Source organism: Pseudopipra pipra, chromosome 15, assembly GCF_036250125.1.
Source record: "Pseudopipra pipra isolate bDixPip1 chromosome 15, bDixPip1.hap1, whole genome shotgun sequence".
NCBI lineage: Eukaryota > Metazoa > Chordata > Aves > Passeriformes > Pipridae > Pseudopipra > Pseudopipra pipra.
Window position 1 is genome coordinate 186,426 of NC_087563.1, and position 25,286 is coordinate 211,711.

Sequence of the window (25,286 nt, forward strand, 5' to 3'; positions counted from 1 at the left end):
AACAGAGCTTCAGAGAAGAGCTAAAATGAAATTATTTTGTAAATTTTTCTGTTTTGAGAGAGAAAAACTCTCTTATTAGGAGACTAAAGGAATTTAAATGAATTAGTCCAGTAGAATCACTAAGAGAGCACTTGTAAATAAGGGCAGGACATCCTCCCCACACCCTCACACCCCCCCCCCCCCCCCCCCCCGGGCTTTAGGTATCTGATAATTAGCTCTTTCGGCTCAAGCTGCTCTTCTAACCTTGCTTTTGGTAAAAGATTTGAAGTTGACATGCTCAGAGTGCTCATGCTGTCTGAAGATAACCTATCAATCTCCTTCAGTAGGACCTTTTCTATTATAACTGATGCAGTAATAACAAAGCTAACTTGGATTTAGATAGACCTTTACAGCTAAGTAAGAGGAAGCCTGCTACTATCATCTAGATTGGAAAGATTTATGATCATAGTAATTTTTTAATACTTGAGATGTGATGTAGTTAAATTTAAAGAATAAAGAATTTGAAGGTTGGAAAAAAGAGTTATTTCCAGATAAAAGAGGATCGGGTTGAGTGGAGTATTCTATTATTTTTTGATACTTAGAAATCAAGACTGGATATTCCAAAGATGGATATTTCAGGCTCTGCTGACTGAAGGAAAAGTCATTATTTTAATGAGGAATTTATTAAAAATTATTTTTGGGCTGTGTGATTCAGCAGTCAAGGTAGAAAACAAGGTAAACCCTGCTGAATGAAATTCATGAATCTTCAAATTAACTGTCTTCTCTGCCTATTCTCCTTAACCCTAATGGTTAATACTCACAGATCAATTTCTAACTCCTACACTAAGGAGTTCTACTGCAAAATTAACACAAAGCTTGTGGATTCCAGAGCAAAAATATAGAAAAAAATTTTAAAAGTTTCCTCAGTGAAAGGAGGTGGTGGTAGAGTGGTTGGGCTCAGTTTGAGATGCACTGGTGGTTTGTTTGAATAGACAGGAGCTATGCTCCCAGTCTGGTGCTACACAGCACTTTTTGCTTGTTTTTTTCCTCTCACATACACTGCAGATGTACAAGTCTAGGTGGTCGCTGGCTCTTGGAGAACTAACCCAGTAAAATAATGTGGGTGTGCTAAAGGGAGGTCCTGTATTGACGTCCACTTCTAACCTTGGGATAGTTCAGCGTGCCACTGACCTGTACCAATTGACATGTATGCATTGGAGCTCAATGGCAAGCCAGATGTTTGTTGTGCTATAAACTGTAATTCTGCAAGTCACAGTCTAAAATATCCTTTATCTTCTTAAAAGCACATGGAATATTTTCTTTTTTTTGAACATGAGGGGTGGGAGGAGAAAGCGAACTATCTGGTGCTTGAAATCACCATGGCTCTCAGAGGGACACCACTTTCTGATAAACTACAAAACTGGTGCTGCTTGGTTCCTCCTTGCCTTAGTGCTGACCCAAAGAGGGAGTGTGGGATCACTGCTGGAAAGGCTGAATACCTGAGAATGTTCTGTGAGTATTGGTGGCAGCACAAATTGAGGCCAGTAAGGGTCACCCGTAGCTAAAGGCAGTAACCCCTGGTGGTCTATGATCCTTTTGCAAATACTAGTTTTAGCCAAGATAAAAAATTTTTTGGGGAACTTCACAAGTTTTACTTGAGGTGCTGTTTAACCGGGAGAAGAAAAAGAGAAGACATAATGTCAGAAGAGGCATTTTTTGAACTTCAGATACTCTGTTTTGAATCTGCACAAGTTTATTTTCAATGTCTTGTTTCCCACTTATTTTATTCCAAGGTATTAAACCCTTTGGCTAAGGCCAAAATAAATTTCATTTGAGGGATAATTTCCCATAATTCTTTAAAAAATGAACAATGCTTCAACTTGGAAGATATTGCTATGTCTGTATGTTAGTGAAGTAGCTGCACTTAAAATTATCAGCCTACAGAACTGCAAGGATCTATTGGGCAAATTAAAGAGAATTAAGATAAATATTTTAGGGGAGTTAAATTCTCTGTAGAGTGCTAGTGGAAGAAAAATCATGTGAGAGGTCTGTGGCTCTGAAAGAGACAATGTGTAAACATGAGCATACAAGGATAGTAGCTTTATTTTGTAAATAAAAATATGAGGAAACTGTAAAAAGCAGTGGCAGGGAACAAGACTTTCTGGTGTTTACTCGCTGTACTGCTCTGCAGTTGTCCTTTGGGCATTATCTATATTGCAGAATCCTTTGTTCCAGCCCCTTCTGCTCCTTACTACCAGTCATTGCAAGGGAGTGTTTATTCAGAGGGTGCTTAACCTTTCCAAGGAATCCAGCTGACTTTGCTGGAATTCTGAAGCTTCAAGGAGACTCAAGGGAGTCTGGTTTGACCCTACGTGCTACTGAACAGTTTATTCTTGTAATGTCACATGCATAAAACTTATTCAGTGTTTGCAGGTGACCTGTTTCACATTAGACTGCTCTGTGTAACGGGAATCTTGCTGGAAGTCCAAGTTGGATTAGATAAATAATATCTGTACTCAAGCAGAAGTGACGTGAATTTGCAAACTCTGAACTCCTTTTGGACTCTGATGTAAAGAGCAGTTCAGGATTTAAAAGGGGGAAAGGAAATAAAAATAAAGAAGCAGTATCTTTTAGTTGCTCAGAACTGCTTATTCAGTTCTTCTAAGATGATCATCCACAAGGATTTTTTTCACCATTAGGGCATAAGAAAAACTCACTGGCTATGAGATAGAGCAAATGTAATAAGTATTGTCATTTTATTTCCAGGACTCTCTAATGCTTCTAAAGAATCAGTGAGCTGTGAAATGAGCACAGTTGTTTGGATCTTCAGAGAGCCCTGCAAAGTTATGAGCTCCCCCTTCCTAATTTAAACATATTTATAGTGTAATACGTTGTCATTTTTAATGGGCTTCATGAAGAGAAGCTGTGGCTCTTGAACAAGGAACAGTCAAATATTGAAAATGGTGTGAATCAGGAGGATGAGGATGTACTTAATGTTGGCATATCTACATCAGGCACAGGCAAACTTTACAACCGGCTGCTTCCTTCTAAGTAACTGAATTAAACTGTTTGCTGGATTTGCTTTTAACTCCCCAGTTTCATGAGGGCTGAAAGTGTCCAGTTTTCACACAGATACATGAGCAGGGATTTTGAAATATTTGTTTAGCCTCCAACTTCACAGCGTAGTGGTTGTGTGCTTCTGATGATTCCCTGAGCGAAAGGTAGATGAGCTGTGATGGGCCTCCCTGAGGCATGTCATACCTGTATTAAAGCATAATGGTGTTATTTTTCTCTGACATTACTGAGAACTCTCTTACTACTGTATCTTGCAACTGCTTAACTGTTTGCTGCACCCAACGCCTTGTGGGTACACACAAACTGATTTCAGAAAAACGGATTTTCAGTCAGAGAGTAAATGGTTATTCTCTTTCTCAGTTTGGGTCTTGTATGTGTAATCAATTCTCAATAATATTATTCCATCTAGAGAAGCCCTAAATAGGGGAAAAAAAAAAATCTAACCACTGCCACAAAAGGACCCCAAAGAATAAAAAAATCCTAAAAGCCATAAACCCAAACAAACTCACACCCCAGTTGTGGATTTAAAAGTTTTTTACAAAGGAGGTCTTTATTCTTGCTTTATTAGATGGGCACAAGGCAGTGTTTGGGGAATTTCTGCCCTGTGCTCTTTCCAGTTTGTAGTCAGATGCACAGAGGAGGCATGGGGGCTGCTCTGGCCTCAGCCACCTTACTCCTTTTGTGCTATCTTACTGTTACATGCTGAGCTGTATTGACTCTAGCAAGCAAACCTGAATAACAAACTTTCAGCATAGTCAGAAATTGGTGTTGTCTGATTTTGTTTGTGCCTCGGGCATGTAATACCTATCATGTTACATTTGATGCTGATGGGAGTTTTATGCAAAGTCTGAATAGTATCTGATTTCAGGTAAACCAAAGCTGCTAGGAAAGCAGTCTCGCGTTCAGGTTAATTATATCATGAAGAAAATATAAGGCATTTCCTGAATTTGTGAACTTATTGCAGTGACTCTGATACAATTAAGTATGAAATATAACATACGAGTATCACATGGTCATGCTGCGAGACATAAGCATTACAAAATAATGAAGGCACATGCTTATCCAAGATAGGATGGAGGGCTGAGTCTAGTAGTGTTGTTGCTAATGGTCTCAGTTGTCTTCTGGGGAGTTTGTTTCTGCAGTGAAATAGGTAATTTTCACTGTCTGAACTTTGTTCAGTGTTTGTATTGTACCTGAGAGAAGGGGTTTCCCCTCCTCATCTATAGAATGGGAACAGTATTTCCTTCCTTACTATCTTAAGGCAAAATAAGTTAATGAAATGTAATTTTGTAATGGCAGGCACTCGGTACAAAAGCTGAGTATAACTTGGTATGTAATCTGGACAATGAAAAGAAAATTGTTTTTGGTTTTTTTCCCCCGATTGAATAGTTTGCCAAGCTGACAAAATGCAGGCAGAAAAGAGGAGAAATAAAAAGAAGCTTTAAAAAAAATATGTAGACACAATCTGTGATGTTAAGTCTCAGGAATGTTATTTCTGAACAAGTAAGTTGAATTCATAGTACTGTATAGCAGAAGAGGTCAAAGAATTGTTGTTGTGACTTCTTTATTTTTATTTTTTTGAAATTAAATAGAGCTCCTGCCTTTCTGTTGAACAAACCCCTGGCTGCAGTACTGCCATGTGCAATCTAGCATGTTCTAGTATGTCAACCCTACTGCATATGCAATTTGCAGACAAGCACCTTAAATTAAGCAATTCCAGCATGTTCCACATGATGTAATTTATTGCCTCATTTCTGGGTATCACCATTCTGATTATAGTGAATCATAGAGAAATGATAACATTTTTTTCTTTACTGGCTTGCAGAAGAACCTTGGTGTTTTGGGGAGCCTGAGTATTCATAACTTGAGTGCAAGGCATATACGATAGGTATTATTTTGTTGTTGCTTATCAAATAATACTGTGAAGTCGAGGCGGTTGGTATGGTTCATGTGAACTGCCTGTTGAAATTCCACAGCTGGAGGAGCCTATTGCTGCCTGCTCTGATCCCTGATGCCATTTTTCCCTTTGCTGGAATCTCTGCCCCTGGTATGCTGCTGTTGTTACCATGAGCAAGATGCTTCCTACCTCTTTGTCACTGCTCACACATGAGCACCCTTTATTGCTTCCACACCTTTACTGCTCTCTTGTATTGGGAAAGGGGGATTGAGCAGGGGTGTGCTAACCCTCATCTTCCACACTCCCAAAATACATGATACTGTAAGTGTATCAACCTTACTGTAGTATGTTATGAAGTCTCCAGAAAAGCAGTGCAAAACACAGAGGTGGAAAGGACCATTTTCCTTCTTTTTCTGGAGTTAAATTGCTTAAAGGCAGGATTTTTAAAAAAACAACAAACAAATGGAAATATATTATGAAGTGCCCTTTGTTTCTATTCCATACCTGTTCCATATAGAAAGGCCTACAATTAGTTTTTTCTTTCTTTTGCCCAAAGTCAGATTGATATAAGGAATTAAAAGAAATCATCTTTAACTTTATTCTTTCGTTGCAGAAAGTTACTGTAAATGAGACTGTTGTCTGTAAGTAATAGCATTGATCTTGTGTTCCCTGAAACAGTCAAATTTACTTTTGGAGTGCAGTGTCAATATCTAGGCATTTTATGTGCTTTACTGTATGCTTTTCATGAAAGTAGTATGATTGCTTTGAGCTCTTGCTTTACCTGGAAAATTTTAGACCATTTCAAAATAGTGTTGACCCAAGAACTTAGTTACAGAAAAGTTTTAGTCTTGGAGCAATTTTCCCTCTGTATAAAAACTCAAGTGAGCCATTGGTAGCAGAGTCATTAATTTTGCCTGTGTAAGAGAGGAGGTTGTACAAGTTACTACTGTAGCAACCTGGCACTGGACTTCCCCATGTCTTGTGGAAGGTCACAGGTGGAAAGCATCTGATATATATATATGTGACAAATAATGGGAACATAGTTTGTGATTTGTAGTTTTGCAAGTTCACTGGGTTGAAGTACACTTTGTGCTGATGTGGAGAAACGAAAGCCTCTGCTGCTCTGTGTGTGCAGAATGAGAGGGGGCAGTGCTGGAGGGAGATGTGTGGCAGGGATTTGGTGGAAAGAATTGGTGGGAAATGGTCTTTTTCAAACATTAGAAACCTTAACTGCCTACTTTGACAGAGTAGAGGCAGAAATAGAGGTAATTTTCAGACTTCACCTTTTCCAACTGGTCATACTTTTTGGTTGGCAGCATTTTTATTTTGTAATCTTGGTCTTTGTGCTTCTAGTACAATTTATTTGAATTGCTTTCTTTATTGATAACTGAAGATTGAAATATCAAGATGGGGCACAGCTATTGGGCAGGAGGAGCAATTCTTCAGGACAGGAAAGGATGAAAGGTAGTGTGATGCTTGGTCATTTCAGTGTCACTTCTGCCTCCACTTTTACTGCAGGGCTGTCTGGCTGGTACTGTGAGGTTCTGGTTGCCAGAAACTCTGGTGAAGCAAATGGTTCTTGTGCCACTTGGATGTGTTTGAATCTCAGATAAAGGGAAAAGACAACTGATGAAAATACCTAACAGTCATGAACTCTACTTCAGAGAGCAAATTTAAGTTTCTCAAAGAGAAAAGGGACAGGAAATCTAAGCAAAAGAGATTACTTGGATATCTGTTTGGAAATGTTTATAGGCTATATTTGCACACAATTTCTGCCTGCAGTTGTTATCCCCATTAGCAAGATTTGAGAGCGTACTTGCATGGAGTTAATTCAGGTTGCAGGTTCAATTACACCACAGTGCCTTCTTTTTCACTAAGATTTATTTCAATTTGTAAATTCGTCTTTCTCTCAATGGTTATATGCAAATATAGACAAAATAATTAAAAATTTGATTTAGTTTTGCCAGCTGTCTTGGGCTGAGTTGTCACTCTTCAAAGATGTGAAAAAAATGTGTGCTGTTAGGGAAAATAGCACTGATCTTTTTGTGGGGAGAAGAAAGCAACAGACCTTACTCTGTGTTGTGGTTTAACCCCAGCCAATAGCCAAGCCCCAAGCAGCTGCTCGTTCACTCCTCACCAGTGGAACTGGGGAGATAATCAGAATGGTAAAAGGTAGAAAACTTGTAGGTTGAGATAAAGACAGTTTAATAGGGAAAGCAAAAGCAAAGGAAACCAAGGAATTAATTCACTGCTTCCCATGGGCAGGTGTTCAGCCATCCATAAGAGAGCAGGGCTCCATCACATGTAACAAGTACTTGGGAAGACAAATGCCATCATTCCAAACCTGCCCAATTCCTCCTTTCCTCAACTTTCTATACTGAGCATGACGTCACATGATCTGGAATATCCCTTTGGTCAGTTTGGGTCATCTGTCCCGGCTGTGTCTCTTTCCATCTTCTCATGCACCCCCAACTTCCTTGCCAGTGTGGGAGTATGAAAACCAGAGAAGGCTCTGTGTAAGCAATAACAGAAATATCCTGTGTAAGCAATAACAGAAATATCTCTATATTATCAATTCTATTTTCAGCACAAATCCAAAACATAACCCCATACCAGCAACTGTGAAGAAAATTAACTCTACCCACTCCCAAACCAGCATACTCTGTAACTGCCAGCTTTCCTTACTTTACCTGTGCATTTCTCCCTTTGACCCTACTGTTTCCGCTACTGATATGTAGTTTATGGATTCTCTGTTACTACTGCTGACCTTGCAGTGTTGCGAGAACAAACGGACTGATGGGAGGAACTTGACGTTTGTGCAGAAACTGCCACTTGTAGAAGAAAAGAGGTTCTGCTTTACCAGAAGTCTTTTCTAGAAGGTAAAGGCATGAGTGCTTCATTTAGGAAGTATGATATGGATTTCTGTTTGTTTTAAAAATGCAGAGGGAAAGAAAGAATTACTAAACTCTCAGGGCCTAAAAGTTTCTGGAGGTCCTTCCCTTCAGGAAGGGATGTTCTGCTCTCTGGAGAGCTGGGCATATTTAACAAGCCTGTGAGAAGGACGTCTGACTGAGGCTGTGATGTGGGTTGCTTTGCCCTGGTTTACCTTGTTCTTAACTATGAGTGCAGGTGTGACTGCAGTCCCTTCTATTTCCATAAAACCAGGATGAGTATTTTCTTTCCAGTCTCAAATGTTGTGAGTGCTGATTCTCATATATAGCCTTTTTTACAGACTCAGTTTCTTGTGATGCGGGGTAGTACAAGAGGGAAGACTGTAGCTGAGCAGAGTCCCCTGCAGAGTGAAATGCTTCTATTGCACTTTAAAATGAGTACTTAGAGAACTGAATCCCTAGAGTATGTAATTTGCTTTGCTTGCAGAGAAAGGGAGTTGAACATCAGAAATTACTTTTCTTATCCTTCTTACACTTTTGTATCTTGAGGTGCAGTAAATAGAGAGCAGTAAGCAAAAATATATGAAAACTAGTTTTGGATCAGAGTTTTATGCTGGATTTTTACTGGTTTAAATGCAGTTTCCATCCAAAACAACTTTATAAACCCCAGCACTTCATTAGAGAACTTTATTAATGCTCAGCACTTTAACAGGAAATTCTGAGACATTTTACAGGTTTTGAAACCTCTTGATGAAGTGCTATGGCTCACTACTTTAGGGCATAAACAGTGGTGATCTTTGTTATCTCTCTTCGTACTTGCTTGGCAGTTGTGCACTCCCCATGGATTTCTTTGTTCTTACCAAAATTATGTTATCCCCCTCAGGGTTCTTTCAATCTGTTACTTTGCTCATTCAATTTCTAGGTGAATAAGCTCTTTTTTTCAGGCTAAGGGAAAGATGAAAACTGCTTCCTAAACTTTGAATAACTGTGATCAGTTATGAAAAACTGCAGCTTTCATGAGGATGTGAGATATAGGTAGTCTGCAGCAGTAGGCTTTGAAATGGGCTTCAACTCAATACTCTTGATACATTTTTTGGGTGGTGGATGGTGGTGTCTGTAACAGTAGTTGAATTTTTTTTCTTTTCAAACATTCACATATAAGGATGGGTAGAGAATATTAGATAAAAACCAGAATGTTGTTCTCTCTCAGCTCTTTAAGATGACTTCAATGGCCAGAGGATCTCTGCTGACAACCTGTGCGGATCTTAAGAGGTGATATTTAAAACCTATTGTCAGCAATTAAAACAAAATTTTGACAAAAAGAAGAATCTATTACTGTAGAATTTCTTGCAGGTTTGCTGAACAGAAGAACAAATGTAGAGAACAAAGCCACAAACTCGTACTCTACTGGATTGATGCCTGTAGTATCTTTTCTTCAACTATGTCTGTGTATGGTCATCTCTTTGTCTGGCACAGAAGCTAAAGGAATGTTGAATAGTGACACAGGATGGGATAGACTAAGTGTCTGTGGTATACCAGGTGCAATTTCATATATATGACTGGAATTTGGCCCTCATTGACCAGGTGCTGATCCTGGGCATTGCTGATAAATAATCCTGTTACAGAGAAGCACGAGTTAACAGTTTCATCTTGATAAATAAAACGAAGCTTGCCATTTATTTTTTTGTGAGGGAAAACGATTTACTCAAACTGGAAATATTCATCAAATGTTACTGTGTAAACTGTTTGAGGATAATCAGATTCCTTATAAAAACAATATATTTCTCTCCCATCTTCTGCCCTCCCTGCTTTTTATGCATGTGCTCTCCAAAAAGCATCCAGACTGCTGGCACTGGCATGGTAGGTGCAGGAAGTCTTATAAGTTTCCTGTATACAATCTGGGCGTTTTGTCATGTACTAAATAGTGTGTACAAGCTAGCCTTTGAGTGTTTTACATCTTGCATTTGCATTAACAAGATCAGATTCCTGCAAAGCTGATTATGTCAAGGTAATAGTTGCACATGAGAACATCTTCATGGTTTCTTCATTAAAATATTTTGGAAATATCTAAGGATGTGCTAGCCAAAGCATCTTCAAAAATCTGCAGAAACTGGTAGGTGTCTATATGAGGGAACAGACAAGAGAATTGATCAGGATTTTTGTAGGGTTTGTGAACTTCATGTAGGATTTCAAAGCCGAGTTCAAGATATCAAAATGATTCATAAATGTTTATAATGGAAAGTAAGATAAAAGGACAGTTACAACTTCTATTCATATTGTGTTCTTGTGATCCAGGACATGCCAGCCTATTACTCAGCTGGTAAGATCTCTTTGATGCCCAAATAGAATATGGCATGGATTTCTCAGCTGGTGCCCTGCTGATTTCTTTCACGGGCCAAAACAAACTCCCTAAATTCTGAGCTCTGGCTATGCTCATTGGATAAGCCTTAGGGAGCAGAGATAGCACAAGGGCTAGAACCATGCACGTGCCAAAATTCAAAATTTATGATGACACAATATCTAGCTGCTCTAACATATTGCCTCGTTTGCCTGCATTATTTTACCACAAAGATGTATCCTTGCCCCTTCCTCTTTCCTTATGTTTTACTTATAGCAGGTGTGCTGAGACAACATGTATCCTCAGCAGGTGAAACCTGGAGTTCAATGTCATTGGGCTTATGTGTACAAGAAAAGGTACAGGCAATATGCTGTGTTAAATACTCTGTTTCTTTTAGTCCCCCTTATTGCTTTTGACATTGCAAACTTTTGGATTGCTAAATGTCTACACTGAACGTGCTGGACTTGCTTCTGAGCCTGAAGTGAGCCTCCCTAGTCCATCAAACAGAGCCTTCCCACACTTTGTACCATCTTAGGAGTAATGATGTTGTTGGATATCCTATCAATGTGTTTACAAAATTCTGGCTTTTTTTTTCAATGTAGTTCATGGTCTGCAGAGCTTAGTAACACTTTGGACTGCTATAACTTTGCTGAATTGTTCAGAGAAGTTCTATTTTAAAAAAGAGAAGGGAGAGGAAGGGGGGGGAGGGAAATTGACACCTTTTTAGTGATGTGATGCTTCTTTTGCAAGTAATTTAGATGGAAAGTGACCCAAGTTCTTTAGTATCTTCTCTTTTAAATAGCTTCCTATTAGGATTCAGAAATGGGATTGTAAGAGAAAGCATGAATTTTTGGGTTGGGTACGGACTACTAAGATTCAGAGAATTTTTGGAAGAAAGTTCCTGGATGCTTTTATAGGTAAAAGTTACCAATGTGGGGAAGGCATTCTTATATGTAACAATTTTAATACATGTGGTTAAGATCTGGCAGAGGTGATGTCTCCAAGGGAGGACTGAGACAGGTCTACTGAGCTTGCCAACAGGCTTCAGTAAAAGTTTGTAAGTAAACGTGCTATCACACCTTTCTTTAATAGCAAATGTACTCAAACTCAAAGGGAGTTAATCTGTAGCCTGCTAACCTGAGTAGCATGTATCGATACATCCACTCCAGACTTAAAAGTGGGGAAAACAATTTCTTACTTTCTTCTGCTGGCAGTCAGTTTTTGGGCCTTTTCTTATGTTTGAATATGTGCCATGCTGGACCTAACTGTTATGACTTGAAGCAATATGAGAACCAGAATAGCAGAGATGCAATGTTTTTCTGTTATATCTTTAAGGCCACTATTTCTTCTGCTGAGAAATGGAAAGAAGACCAAAGGCAAAAGAAAAATGGGAAAGAAGAGAAATTATGCAAAGTGTTTACTTGTAGAGGGAAATAGAGGATGATAAGAAAGATCAGAAAACATGAGGAGCAATATTCGGCTTCATTTTTTTTTTTGTCCCTGACAGTTGTGGAGCCCAGTAATCATGACTCTGTGGGGAAAACAACTGTGTAAGAAGATAACAGGAAGGAAAACCTGTCATAAGACATTGTTGAAAGCTGATAGCTCCATAAGTACTTGTTCGGATCGCACCCAATGCTGAGTTTTGCTTATCTCTAAGTCTCTGAAAGCTTTTGGAAATATTTAGAGAGGTTTGATTTTTTTTTTTTGACTCTTTTTATTACCTGTATACTTCAAAGAGCTAGGTATGAAGCTGATATACTTTAAAATGTCTTTGCAATACATCACTCCATCTGCCTCAGCATCTTAGCACACATCCCTGATTCTTCTTTGCTGGGCTGTAGAGCTAAACTTTCTGGGACCTGCTTGGTTTCTCTTATTTCTTTAGAGTGAAGAACATGACCAACAGTGTGGATTCAAGACTTGTCTCGATTACATATAACCTTTTAAGTTTTACTTCTGTCTTTAATCATTTCAATTGCAAGGCAATCTCCCTGCCCTGTGCCTTCGGTGGAAAGTCCTTCTATTGCAAATATAGTTGTGGACCATCAGGATAAACCTAGCCAGGGGCAGGTACCATTAGCTGAAAAAGGAATCCCAATTTTGAAGGTAACTGGTGGCTAAACAGGAGATCACATCTTTGCCCGCAGTTAAGTGGAACTGTCCTGTTGTACAGATCAGATGACTGATAATAACAAATCCAAACTAATGTTGAGACTTAGACTGCTTGAAAGATTTTTTTTTATTATTTTTAATAATAAAGGTGCATAAGGGGGAAACATTTCCAAAACCTATTTAGGACAGACTTTTGGGAATACTCTGAAGTGGGTTTTTTGTTGCTTTCCCCCCTAACATACCATTTATAAGAAATATAACTACCAGAGTCTTCCTTCCCCTGCCCCCCTTACTGAGTTAACTTTTCCCTGAGAAAATTTCAACCTCAGTTTTGAATTTGTCCTGGTTTGTAAGCATGTTCTTGACTTGCAGAATAATTTTTACTGAGCCAAACTGATGACTTCCATCGTGATGGAGCAGGGAATAAAAATACCAAGTTCACTGAGTATTTTTATCACATATTTTTATCAATGGCTAAGAATGGAAATCCTAAGTGCTAAGGTAGGATAAGGAAAATACACATGGATTGGCAGCCAGTACAGGAAGATTAGGGTATCTGCTTATGTCTGATATTTTGTATCTAGAATGGCACAGACACCTTTTTTATTTTGGGAAGTATGATACCTCTCTGTGAGCATAGCCAAGACTTTGGATGAGCATATGTACCTCATGCAGACACATTCCGTCCCTCAAGAATGTATTCAACTATGAAAAAGAATAATTAGAAATAATCCTTCCCTATTAGTACCTGGACCAAAGATGAACTGCTAAAAAACCCCACAGCTAAATGCCCCAGGGGTTGTAAATTACTTCATGATCAAAGAGGCTACAGACCAGTTTTCTACCTTGCCAGGGTACCAGGCAGTCCAAACCATTAAACATTGTTCAAGCGTCCCAAGAGCTTGGGAAAGAATCTAGTATTGTTTTATAAATGTTTCTGGGGAATTTTGCCTGCCATCGCAACCTCACAGCCCAAAACATAACAACCGCTGTGTGTCTTTGAAGCTGCAGTGTGGTAAAACATCACCTGCCTTGATGGCCACTGCCCAGTTCAGAAAGAGGAGATGTTGGTACTCCTCACAGAGTTATTCCTCCTGCCATACTGACCATGAGCACCAGTACAGAAAGGGCTGTTCAAGCAACTCAGGTGAGAAAAAATTACTCTTCTTGTCCCCAAGGCAGAAATGATGGCTCTTACTAACCATCAGAATGGAGCAGGTTCTGTAAAAGAGCACCACAGAATTGGGAGAGTTTTTTAAAAGATCATGTCTTGTACATGATCATGTCTTTTAATGATCATGTTGTGTACAAGTTATTAGCGTCAGTAGAAAGCAGTCACTTCTAAAACTCTTTTTCTGTGAAATCTAGTAGAGATGCATCTGCTCAATTTTTTTTATTATTATTCTCTCTGCCACTGCTCACTTCAAACATTAAGGAAAAGAGAGATTCTGAAATTTGAGTCAATCAATTTATAAAGACTTTTTGATCCTCAGGTGCAAAATGGAATTTGCAGAGTTTTTTTCCCCTTATCTGTATTATAACTTCTTGTATTTTTAATCTCCATTAGTGTGTAATAATTAAATTCAATATTTTTCAATATTATGTGTATATCTCTTTATTATTACTATTATTTCAAGAAAATTAACTTGCCTGTTAGTTAAGGTCAAAAAGCCTGCTTATGAGTGTTGCCTGATTAATTGGAACACTTTTCTGTTATTGCAGCCATATTTTCTGTAAGATAGATATTGAAACATGTCTTGGCATTATTTCTATTGTCATTGTTTTCTTCCCATTTACTTCCCCCATCTCACGGCTCTTTTTCTTCCTTTTCTTACATCAGAAAAATTGCTTTGCTTTATTGGTGATTGTGTTTTCCTGTAACATACCCTTCCCAAGGAGCACAGTGCTAATGGACACTAATGACACAAAATCAGGTTTACATGTGTAAACATCTGCCGCACTCAGTAGATTTTACATTACTTTATTCTGTTTTGTCCTCTTTTTCCATTTTACACTGCTCATGTTTCCCCCAGGAGATGTTCTTTTCTCACATTATTTTGAGGGCAAACCTCCCAAGCAAGCTGCTCCATGTAACACTTAATAGAAGTTGTTCTGTCTTTATTCCCCACAATTTGGACTTTTATGTGATGATTTTCCTTCAGCACAGGTATAACTAAGAAACAAATTATAGTGTGAAAACACTAGGTAATTTCAGGACAAATGTAATGCAGAAACTGTTGCCCTCTCAAATCTTGGTGCAGACTTTCTGACAAGGGAGGTATTTCAAACCTTATCACAAAGGGGAGAAACCTGTGCAGCTTCCTGCAGTTAAAACATGGCTCACTGACCTCCTGAACTTGAAAAATTTCTAGCTTTTGAAATTTGAAAGTAGGGGAGCCTCTGAATTGTGCATGTAATGCTTCCTTCAAATTGTTTAAAGTAGTATTTTGGGGTTTCTTGCTTTTAAGGTTGAACTCTGTACAATTTGGTTCACAGATTCTTAATTGCTGTTATTTCAACCATCTGTATTACTTGATAAAGATTTCTGAAGAAAATACCCGGCTAGCCAGCATTTCTAAAATTAGACTGATTACATTGGCACATTATTTCTAAGAATAGTTTATTGAAGATCAAAAGAAGTTCTTTTTGCAGTGAAGAATATGTCAGCATTTCTGTCTGTGAAAACATGCCTGGTTTTCTTCCACTGTAATTTTAAAGCAAATGGAAAAACAAATCAGCAGATGAGTTGTTAAAAAGGAGGCATAATTATCAAATAGCAGTAGGGATAAGAGAATTCAAGCAGGAAAGGAAGGAGTCCAGTGGCACAGAGAAGAAGAGGGGCGATCAGTGGGTTTGCGCATGTGTTGACCCAGGCTCTTGCAGAGCAGAGTTTTGCTGCATGGCGTGGCCTCCGTCAGTTTCCTCTTTGTTTCAGAGCTGAACACAATTGATCCTATTTCAAGAAGCAAAGTTATTCCTATAATCTGTGAAGATGTGATTCTTTTAAGCTACCAATAATATTTTAGGATTGTAATGTGATCATCAGTCTTCTCCTTTATACAACAAGCAGTATGCTGTGAGCAGCATTAGATTTTGCTTTACCTGTATTTCATTTTCTGAATTTGGTTGGCCATTAAAGTTTTTGGAGAATACAAAATGGCAGCGTGCTGCCTACAAGCTAGGAGGTGTTGCTACTGACTCATGATGTGGCATGCTTTGTAGTAGAGCATCTGCAAAAAATCTCTTCTAGCTAGTTTGCTTTGCTTTACAAGCAGAACAGTGTAGCTGCCTCAGTGAGGAACTGGCTCTAAATGGTTTAGCTCTGGGGAGTTGTAGGGCTTTAAGGTGCAGAAAATAAAATCATGGCTACTGTGACAGTGCTAGGTTTTTAGTTCCTCCCTGAATAGAATTGGTGAAGGGTGAGTGTCTCTTGTCACATACACTCAGCAGAGAAAATATCAAGAGGATTACAAGCTTGCCTGAGAGTTTCCCAAGACTCCCTCAAGCAGGGACAGTCCTTCACAAAGACAGTAAAATAATGTTTCATGTATTACCTGTTTTCAGAGATTAATATTCTAGTATGTACATGGACAATCTATGTTTGACATAGATTTATGTTCTTATTCAAGTAATTTCAGCAGGATCAATTTCTAATTCTGTATACTTATTCTCTTAAGCAACATTAAAGTACGTGCTGTGTGTGAATTGACACAGTGCGGGTGACCAGGGTGACCACAAAACCAAGCTGAAATGCAAAGAGTATATTTATTTCATTACCTTGCTAATTGAAGAGGCCCCTCACAACACCAGGCAGCAGAAACACACAAACAGGGACACAGGCACCATCAGGTTTAGTCCAATCCTAGCAGGGCAGGGGGGCCTACTACCTGGACTTATTTATCAAAGGGCCTCGCACACATGCAGTTTATCACCATGCCGTGATCTTCTCTGTAGTTTCTTCGTGATCTCTGAGCTTTTGATCTCTATCTCAACAAGGGGCTCAAGCATGTCTGTGAGAGTATGTTATCTCTACACAGGAATTCTGCTTCTCAAAACAGACAGAGGACAAACAGCAGTAGGCATAATATATGAAAATTTCCCCCACTGATATTCTCCAGGCCTTAGCATTCCCAGCTGCAAGGTCACTTGAGCAAATCTACCATTCTCCTCACTGTTCTTCTGCTTTTAATCCTGTTCTCCCAACAGTCCACTCCCTCCATCAAGAGATCACTTATGCCAGAGGTGGAAGTGTAGGACAGGATAACTTACAGAGGCACTTAATGGAGCTAATAGGAAAAAGGAATAAACACGTAATGCTCTAAGGTAAATGTCCCAGTCCTCCTCTCAAGGAATTAAACCACTCAGCTAGCAAGGCACCACCGATAGGTTGCCTTAATCCATGTATGAGGTCCTGTTCTTCTCAATGCGGCTGATTTAGCAGTCATGTTGAAGCAGCACATGTTGTCAAACTCCCAACAGCCTATGTGGCGTTGAGACAGGAGGTGACTCATCAGCAACTGGACTGGTAAGGTTTCCAGGTGCACTGCAATTACTTCCACATTCCAGGCAACAATTGCCTTTGATGTCCAATTTAAACCTTAAGTGCAGGCATATTTCAGATGCTTTATATTTGCTTACCTGGAGAAGAAAAGCTTGAAATGAAGTGATTGCTCGCACAGATTGAAGAGGTGTGGTGTGCACTTTTTCAGACTGAACTTCGATTTGATGGTGCATTTTTGGCACCAATAACAAGAGTTTCAATGCTGTCCCCCCTAGATAAGGCCTAGATAATTTGTTGAAGATACCTGAAATATCTCATGATGTAGCATATTTGCCTTCTTCTTCTTCATCTTCTTCTTCTTCATGGCCAGTCTTCGCGAACGAAGATTTGGGAAAGGTCTTTACCCTTCGAGCCTGCGCAGTGGATTTTTTAGGTGAGACACAGTGTGCGCTGAACTGAGCCCACCCTTTAATCCTAAGGTTCATCTGCCGGGGCTGAGCAAGCTTGGACAGTGGCAGCGAGGTCCTCAGGACATAGGTTTGATTAGAGTGACCTTCTCTTAGATGGATGGCCTTACAGGGTTGACGAGCTCCATCTGCCCGGGGAAGTCCTCTGACCGGGAATCGAACCTGGGCCGCAGTGGTGAGAGTGCCACATCCTAACCACCAGGGGGCCCAGCATATTTATATATGTAAATGTAATATGATATATTTGGTGGATTTAACAAGAGCGATCCTGACATTATATCAACAGCAGTGAATATATATTGCCACCCCCTTGATGGGGGCAGAGGGCCAATGTAAGCAACCTGCCAGGTCAACCCACTGAGCTTTATTTTCTGCCAGGGTCTACGTAATGCCCTTAAATGCAGCTATGTACAATTGGGCTTACTCAGTCAAAGCATTCCTGCAGGCGTCAAAGGCTTCTTGTTGTCGCTTGGTCCACTGCCAAACAACTTTACTCCTAGTCTTTTGCAGAGAGCACGTTAGTACCACCAGGTGTGGAATGAAAGTTCTCCAGTACCCTAAAAGTCCCAGGAGGGTTTGCAGTTGTTTCACAGTGGTCAGTACAGGGAATTGCTGGACTGTTTGTTGTACCGTGTTTGGTATTTCTCTAAGCTGTCCATGCCAAACTATATCCCAAAATTGCACAGTAGTACTGGGGCCCTGTATTTCCTTCAGATTAATTGCCCAGCCTCAGTCCTCTATGTGGGCTTTCAGCGATTCAGCAGCTGCCTCACTTTCTTGTTGTGACTCTGCCATAATCAATGGATCATCAATATAAGGGTAAACCGTGATAGCACTCGACCACAGTGCTACATCAGCTCCTGCCATTTGGTTGCAAATGAAGGGACTGTGTTTATATCCTTGAGGCGATACCTGAAAAGTATACTGCTTTTGTTGCCAGGTAAAGGCAAACTGATCCTGACATTCTGAAGCAGTGGCTATTGAAAAGAAAGCATTAACAAGGTCTGTTACTAACGTCCAGGGTTGTAAATATTTGCTGATTTTTTCTATGAGGGTAACCGTCTCTGATACCACAACTGCAGTTGAGGGGGTTACTTTATTCAATTCTCAATACTCATTCTCCAAGTGCTATTTGACTGTCGAACAAATAGGGTTATTAAAAGCAGTCATGGTTTCTCTAATGATTCGTATTCCTTGGAGTGACTGAATCACTTGAGTGATTTCCTCTTCCTTCCTTGGAATGTGATATTGCATTACATTCACCACCTTGGCAGGTGCTGGCATTGCAACAGGATCCCACTTTGGGAACCCACACAAACCAGTAATAGATCAAATGGCAAATCCTGCTTACAGAGTCTTGAAACAAAAACAACAGTTCAGTGTTTCAACTGTTCAACTGTTCACCCTGCCAGTATATGTCTAAGATATATTTTTAACTAAGGCAATTAACACCTTTGTGACAAATAAGTTGATATCTCCTATTGTTAAAGTAACCTTAGCCTGGAGGGTGGGGCCGGAACCGTCCCCCAAACTGCAGATCTGCAAAGTAGCTTCATTAGGAGCAATATTACTATGTAGTACAGTAACTTCTGTCCACCAGAGCTAACACATGCAAAGTCTCTCCAGATTGCCACTTTACAATTAGAGGAACATAGGGAACATAGGCTACAGTGGATTGGCAGTAAATTGGGGGGACCTGCCAATCCACTGCTCTTTTAGCATTTGCTGAGAGTTGTGGTGCTTTGAGGTGCCATGAGGGGTGGTAGGGGGATTATTTCTTTTCATAGGTGCGAGAAATATCTCTAATTAAAATTTAGAAGACAGCCAAATAAAGTGAAACAGAGAACTTTATTAATAGTGCTCTGAGTGCACTGAACTCATGACCTGGTTCGAGCAATCCTGACTGGGAGGGTACAAGCCTTTTTAAGCTCTCTTGATTTACATAACCACTCCTTCACACCTCCCATGCCAGGCTCTGCTCCCCTCTTCCTCAAAAGGCAATCCTTGCCTTTTGGTACAGTTCATAGGTTGTTCCCATTCACCTATCAGGTTGTTTCCCTGCCCCTGGCCACTTGGTCCCCTGGCAATGAGCCCAGATTGGTCTCACTGTCTTACAGGTTTTCTGATTCACCTTCCTGCTATACTGGTAAGCAAAACAGTAAGTCAGCAGTCAGTAACAGTGACCAGAACAACATGCAACCCACCAGCTCCTTACCACAAAATGGCTCTTCAATCTCCCCAAATGACCTCCAGGTATCTAAGCATGAGGTAACCATGGAAATCCCTGCTTGTAATAAAAACTGTCTTATTTATTTCTCACAATAGGCACTAACTTTTACCAGTGGTGAAACATTTCTGATGTTGTAATGTAGGGGCACGGGTCCTTATATAATAAGGAATAAACACGCTCCTCGTGAGGTGGTGAACAAAGAGGCTTTATTTCAAATTCGGCGCTGGTTTTATCCCTTAAAGCCACGTGACTTCTTTGACCAATAAGGTTGTCTATGTCGGCGCATGCTCCTTCGGGCACTCTTGCCCTGGTACATCCCCTGTACCTTAAACATGCCCCCTACATTGTAATTCCATCTACTTTAGGCTATGAGACATTGGCTTGCATAAGATCATTCCACATTTGTTTCCTGGTCACCCATGAGGGGAATCTTTTTGGCTTTGCCGACTTATTTTCTCTCACTATCTGCACAGCTGTCTCTGAGATCACAGCCCAAACATCCCTCAAGGCATTTGTTAAGGCATCTGTGTTACCAGTAGCATCCATGACTGTTGATATAATCTGAGATTTCAATTTATCAGGCACCCCTTTCACAAACTGCATTTTAATATTTCTTGTTACTGCCACTTCACCAAGATTAGATCCTGTGAGTAGTGCATGAGCCAGCCCCATTTGCTGCAGTAAACCAATACCTTCTTCCATTGTTCACCAGTTTCTGAGGGATGACACTGACTCAGCAGGATCTGCATGTGCTGCACAAAGCCAATGATACGACATAGGCACAATGATGTCTCATCCATCAGGACCTATAACACTTCGTAGCTGAGCATATCTGTGTTGGATTCTGTTATCAGTGGTTAGAGGAGTTAGCAGATCTTTTTCAGCCACTAATAAGCAAATTCATGCAGCACCACCGTCTCAAGCTTGTAAAGTCCATGTCAGTGTGCTCTCCCTGCTCATTTGCTGATAGGTCTCTAAAAATTCCTGTAACTTTTTTGTCTAATAGATCCATGTGACCTGTACCCCTCTATCTGGCAGATCCTGCTGCCCCTCCATTTGCATGAGGAGTTGTGCTTCTACCACCTCTTTTATCTGCTAAGTCTGGCTCAAACTTAATCTTGGAGTCCAAGGACACCATCCAAATATTTCCATTCTTTTTTGCTGAAGATGCTAAAAGTTGCTGTTGTTTTCTTATGGAAAGCTTTTCCTTTTATAATTAGGTTTTAATTTCTATGCATGCCTTTTTCTGCAATAAACAAAAAAAATTTGAATATTGGACCTCTTCTGTAAAATCAGGTAGATGAGAAAATTCTTGATATAGTTTATATATGCCCTTTAATTAAAAATTCTGTTCTTTAGTGGGATTCCTGTGCAGTTTCAATGCTGTTGTGCTATTCGGGATTAAAAGCACAGCATAGCATTTAACAGCAAGTACTTTCCATCTGTGATCTCTCTTCTTCTGTCTGGTGAGGTCCATGATTGTTGTACATTTGTTATGGGAATTGATGTAACTGTCATGACAGTCTTGACAATGTAGTCAGCAGTGCAACAGCTATTGTTTTTCAGGTGGGAGTATCCTGGCAGGTGTTAAAGCAGAATTCCTTCTCTGTTCATGGTTTGGAAGAGGCAAGACACTTATATGTTTGGTTGGTTTGTTTTGGTTTTTTTTGTTTATTCCCAGTTTTCTGAGCATCAAAGATGTCTTTAGGTAGTAAGGTACAAAGAAGGTACAAAGAAACTGAAAGTGTAGCATAGAGCTTGAAAATAAATTGCCTGTAGGGCTGCATCCACATCTCAGATAGTCCGACACTTTTACATGACCCTTTTTCTTCCTACATTGACACATGGCATTAATCTGTCAAACTTATCCAGGTAAACTTACCCTCTGCTGTGCAAGTGTGCCAGTTAGATTTCAGAAGTACTCTCCTTTTTTTTTTTTTCCCAGAATATATGCAGTATGCACCACTTAAAAGTCTAAAAAAACATATTTCTTGTTCATACCCTGTCAAATGGTCCTGCTGCCAAACCAGGCTTTCTGGTAGTAGGGTTCATCTTCGTAGAAAGGAAAAGGCTTTTTATCCCAGCTTCCACCTTATTTTGTGGTTGGAGATTATTCAACACATATTATTGCTCTGGAAACCAAAGTGTGCATGTGTTTATTTTTTAGGAGATGGAGGACAAACTAACAGGCACCAGGAGTGTATGAACTGAAGTTGCCGGTCAGAAGGTTCATTACAGGCTGGTATGAATGGTTGCCATTTGATTAAAAGCTGGGGAGGAGTTTGAATAGCAAACTGTCTCCTCACCCTCACCTCTTTCAGCTGCTCTGCTATGTTCAATGAGAAATGCACACATTAAAGCTGATGCAAAGCCACACAAAATGAATTAATAAAACACTGTTATAAAGGAGAAAAAACCCAAATGAATGCAGAGTCTCTTATCTGAGACTATTTCTCCATGAGGACCCTGCAGCAGAGCCTGCCATTGCCTTGCCATTGCCTTGCTGTTGTGTGGAGGGACGTGCCCTCCTCTCCTGCCCATGATACCCTCTGCCCTGGGGAGAAAAAAACTTCTGCCCTGGTGTAAGGCACAGCAGGAAGGGTGAACCTGTGGCTATACTGAGTAGGTCAGGGTGTCTGACCTTGGTGGGATTGGCTTCAAATGGACAGGACTCCAGAAGTAAGGAAATTTTCTCTGTGTGCTTCAATATAATTTCAACAAATTCAATGGCTTTCCCCCTTGTGCTTTGGATTCTTTGCCTATTTTAAAAAAATTGAAAAGGAGAAAAAGATGTACCATCTACTGTTCTCTTGCTAAGTGACTAACATCTTGAATTAATGCATTCAGTGCTTAATACAATTTTTATAGGCATTATTTTTCTCTATGAATTTTTAATGTTTACAAATAGTATTTCATATTGGTGCAAGGAAATAGGAAGCTAAATGTAAAACTAATGGATTAAATGTCTCTCACAGGATCCTTCTGGACAAAATGTTCAGCGTACTGCTGGATAAACACATCATGTGGTGGGTGAGCAATTGGCTCATGGGTCAAGCACAGAGGATAATAGAGAATGGGGTGACATCACACTGGCACTGGTCACTAGTGGGGTTCTACAGGGCTCTGTCTTAGGCCCAGTGCTCTTCAACATCTTCATAAATGACTTGGACAAAGTACTGGAAGCAAGTTTGCAGATGATACAAAACTGGGAGGAGCTTTTGACTTTCTCAAAATCAGGGAGACCCTGCAGAGAGACCTTGACAAATCAGAGAACTGGGCAATCACTAACAGCATGAAGTTCAATGATGGCAAGTGCCACATTCCGTGTCTGAAATGGGGCAACATAGGAGGTATGTACAGACTGGGGAATGAGATGCTGGAAAGCAGTGCCAGAAAAGGAACTTGGGGGTCCTGGTCAACAGAGAGTTGAACATCAGTCAGTAGTGCCCAGGCAGCCAGGAGGACCAACTGTGTCCTGGGGGGCATCAGGCACAGCATCGCCGGCCAGGCCAGGGAGGGGATTGTCCGGCTCTGCTCTGCCCTGGGGCGGCCTCACCTCAAGTTCTGGGGGCAGTTTTGGGCACTGCAATATAAGAAAGACATTAAGGTATTGGAAAGTGTCCAAAGGAGGGCAATGAAGCTGGTGAAGAGCCTTGATTTGAAGCTGTGAGAGGACACTGAGGGCACTTGGTGTGTTCAGCTGGAGGAGACTGAGGGGAGACCTCATTGCAGTTCCAACTTCCTGGGGAGGGGCAGAGGAGGGGCAGGGACTGAGCTCTGCTCTGGGGGGACCAGGGACAGCACCCAGGGAATGGCCTGAAGTTGTCTCAGGGGAGGTTTAGGTTGAATCTTAGAAACAGGTTCTTCCCCCAGAGGGTGATTGGGCACTGCCCAGGCTCCCCAGGGCAGTGGGCACAGCCCCAAGGCTGCCAGAGCTCCGGGAGGGTTTGGCTGATCCTCTGGGGCACAGAGTGTGACTCTTGGGGATGGGCCTGTGCAGGGCCAGGGGTTGGACTGGATGACCCTTGTCGGTCCCATCCAATTCAGCATATTCTGTGATTCTGTGAACTCTGCTTCTAAAACAAATTACTGAAGGTAAAAATTTACTCAAGCACTGAGCTTGGATTTTGCTGATCAGCTTTGCACTGAACAAAAGAATCAGCAGCATGTGATTTACTTTTTTGAGACCATTTTTGTTCTTCAGCTGAAGGCCTGGCAAGGACAAACCGCCTTTAAGCAATGTTGATCTGAAGCGCTGATGTACATAAATGATGAGCAGCAAGGCTCATAAATATTTACTCAATCATAACTTAATTTTAATCTTATTAGTGTGTACCGTTATCTATTTCAGCTTCTTTTGAAACAGTATTTCAATCTTCTGAAAATTAAGTATTGAAGTTTTAATATTGCATCAGCATGGCAGTGTAGAGTAGGCTAAATTAGTTTAAATCTCTTTGTATTCAGATACTTTAAAACACTTTGTGCATATTTAAGTAGAGACAGAGTAATTGATGGTTGAATGAATAAAAAGATACTTTGAATAAAAATATGATGGCATTGTACTGCACATGACAACTGAAAGTCAAGCCAATGTGAACAGAATGGAAACTTTAAGAAATGAGTAAGCGTTGCTGCTTGGATGCAAGAAGGTGCAGATAACCCAGAAGAATTCTTTTGTCTCAGGTTGTGATGGATTTGCCCAAACTCAAAGCTTCTGTTGAAATTTTACAATTCTTTGAAGTGACTTCTTACTTGATGTTAAGTAGCTGGTGAACAGCAGGTGTAACTGCAGGTGTGAAGTTCGCATGTGTTGAGAATCATCCATAGAAGAGCATGTAAATCTGGAGGCTGCTGTAAATGACTTCTGTGGGTTTGCTTTATGGTGATGTATTTATGCACTGAGATGAGACTATCTCCTCACCAGACGGTGAAGGCAGTAAAAAACTTCCATGTACTCTTGTGCTTTTCAGAAGCTTTGAGTAGCAAATTTCCTTAAACCATGAAATCCAAAATGCTGTTGGAAAGGGACAGCAGTTTTTCAATTTTACAGAAATAAGCTGTAACAGGGAAGGGACTAAGCCAAAGGGAAAACACAGGTTCGAGAGATACTGGTACGTGAATAAACCAAACACCGTTGCTAGTTGGCAAAAATAATAGCTATTTATTAGGAAAAGGTGGCCAACCAGGGAAAAGGGAGAAAACAAAACAGGCGCCTGAGGGAGAAGGATTGGGGCGGAGGAAAAAAGTGCACCAAAAGACCCTAGGAAGAAGGCTTCCCCCCCCATACTCACCAAGGTATCACCTGTAAACAAGTCTTACCCATCCTAACCAATAATGAAATCCCTCTGCAGCAGCTGCGGGTTCATGGGGGGTGGCAGGCTCCCACTTCAAGCAGGCGTCCCCGCTGAAAGCAACTTGGTCCATCGTGAAGAGCCGGCCCCCCAAGAAGCGTCTCTGCTTTTTTATAAAGTTTTTTGAGAGCACCTGCCCTGGGGAGGTGTGGCCAGCACCGCCCCGTCAGGGCTCTGAATCCCACCCCTTCTGTTATGTAAGTGCACCCCTCCTGCGCGTGCGTGAGCACCTTGGAAATCCCCTGACGCAGGTGCAGTGATTTTGGGGGGGTCTTCCCAATTGAGTCTGGGGGATGGCCTTCAGCACCATCATCATCACTTTGTCCTCCAACTGCCCCTGACGAGCAATTGACCAATCACAACAGACCAATTAAAACAGTTTACACAGAAGCTCTCCCTCCAAGGCCAAGTTCACTGGTTTATCAGAAGACTTGGCAGGAGA

General features: G+C 40.6%; 1 protein-coding gene across 1 annotated transcript in view; it reads left to right on the forward strand.

Moving 5' to 3' along the window:
* Positions 1-25,286, forward strand: part of KCNIP1 (potassium voltage-gated channel interacting protein 1) — a 467,950-nt gene that overhangs the window by 47,475 nt on the left and 395,189 nt on the right. The window lies entirely within an intron of this gene.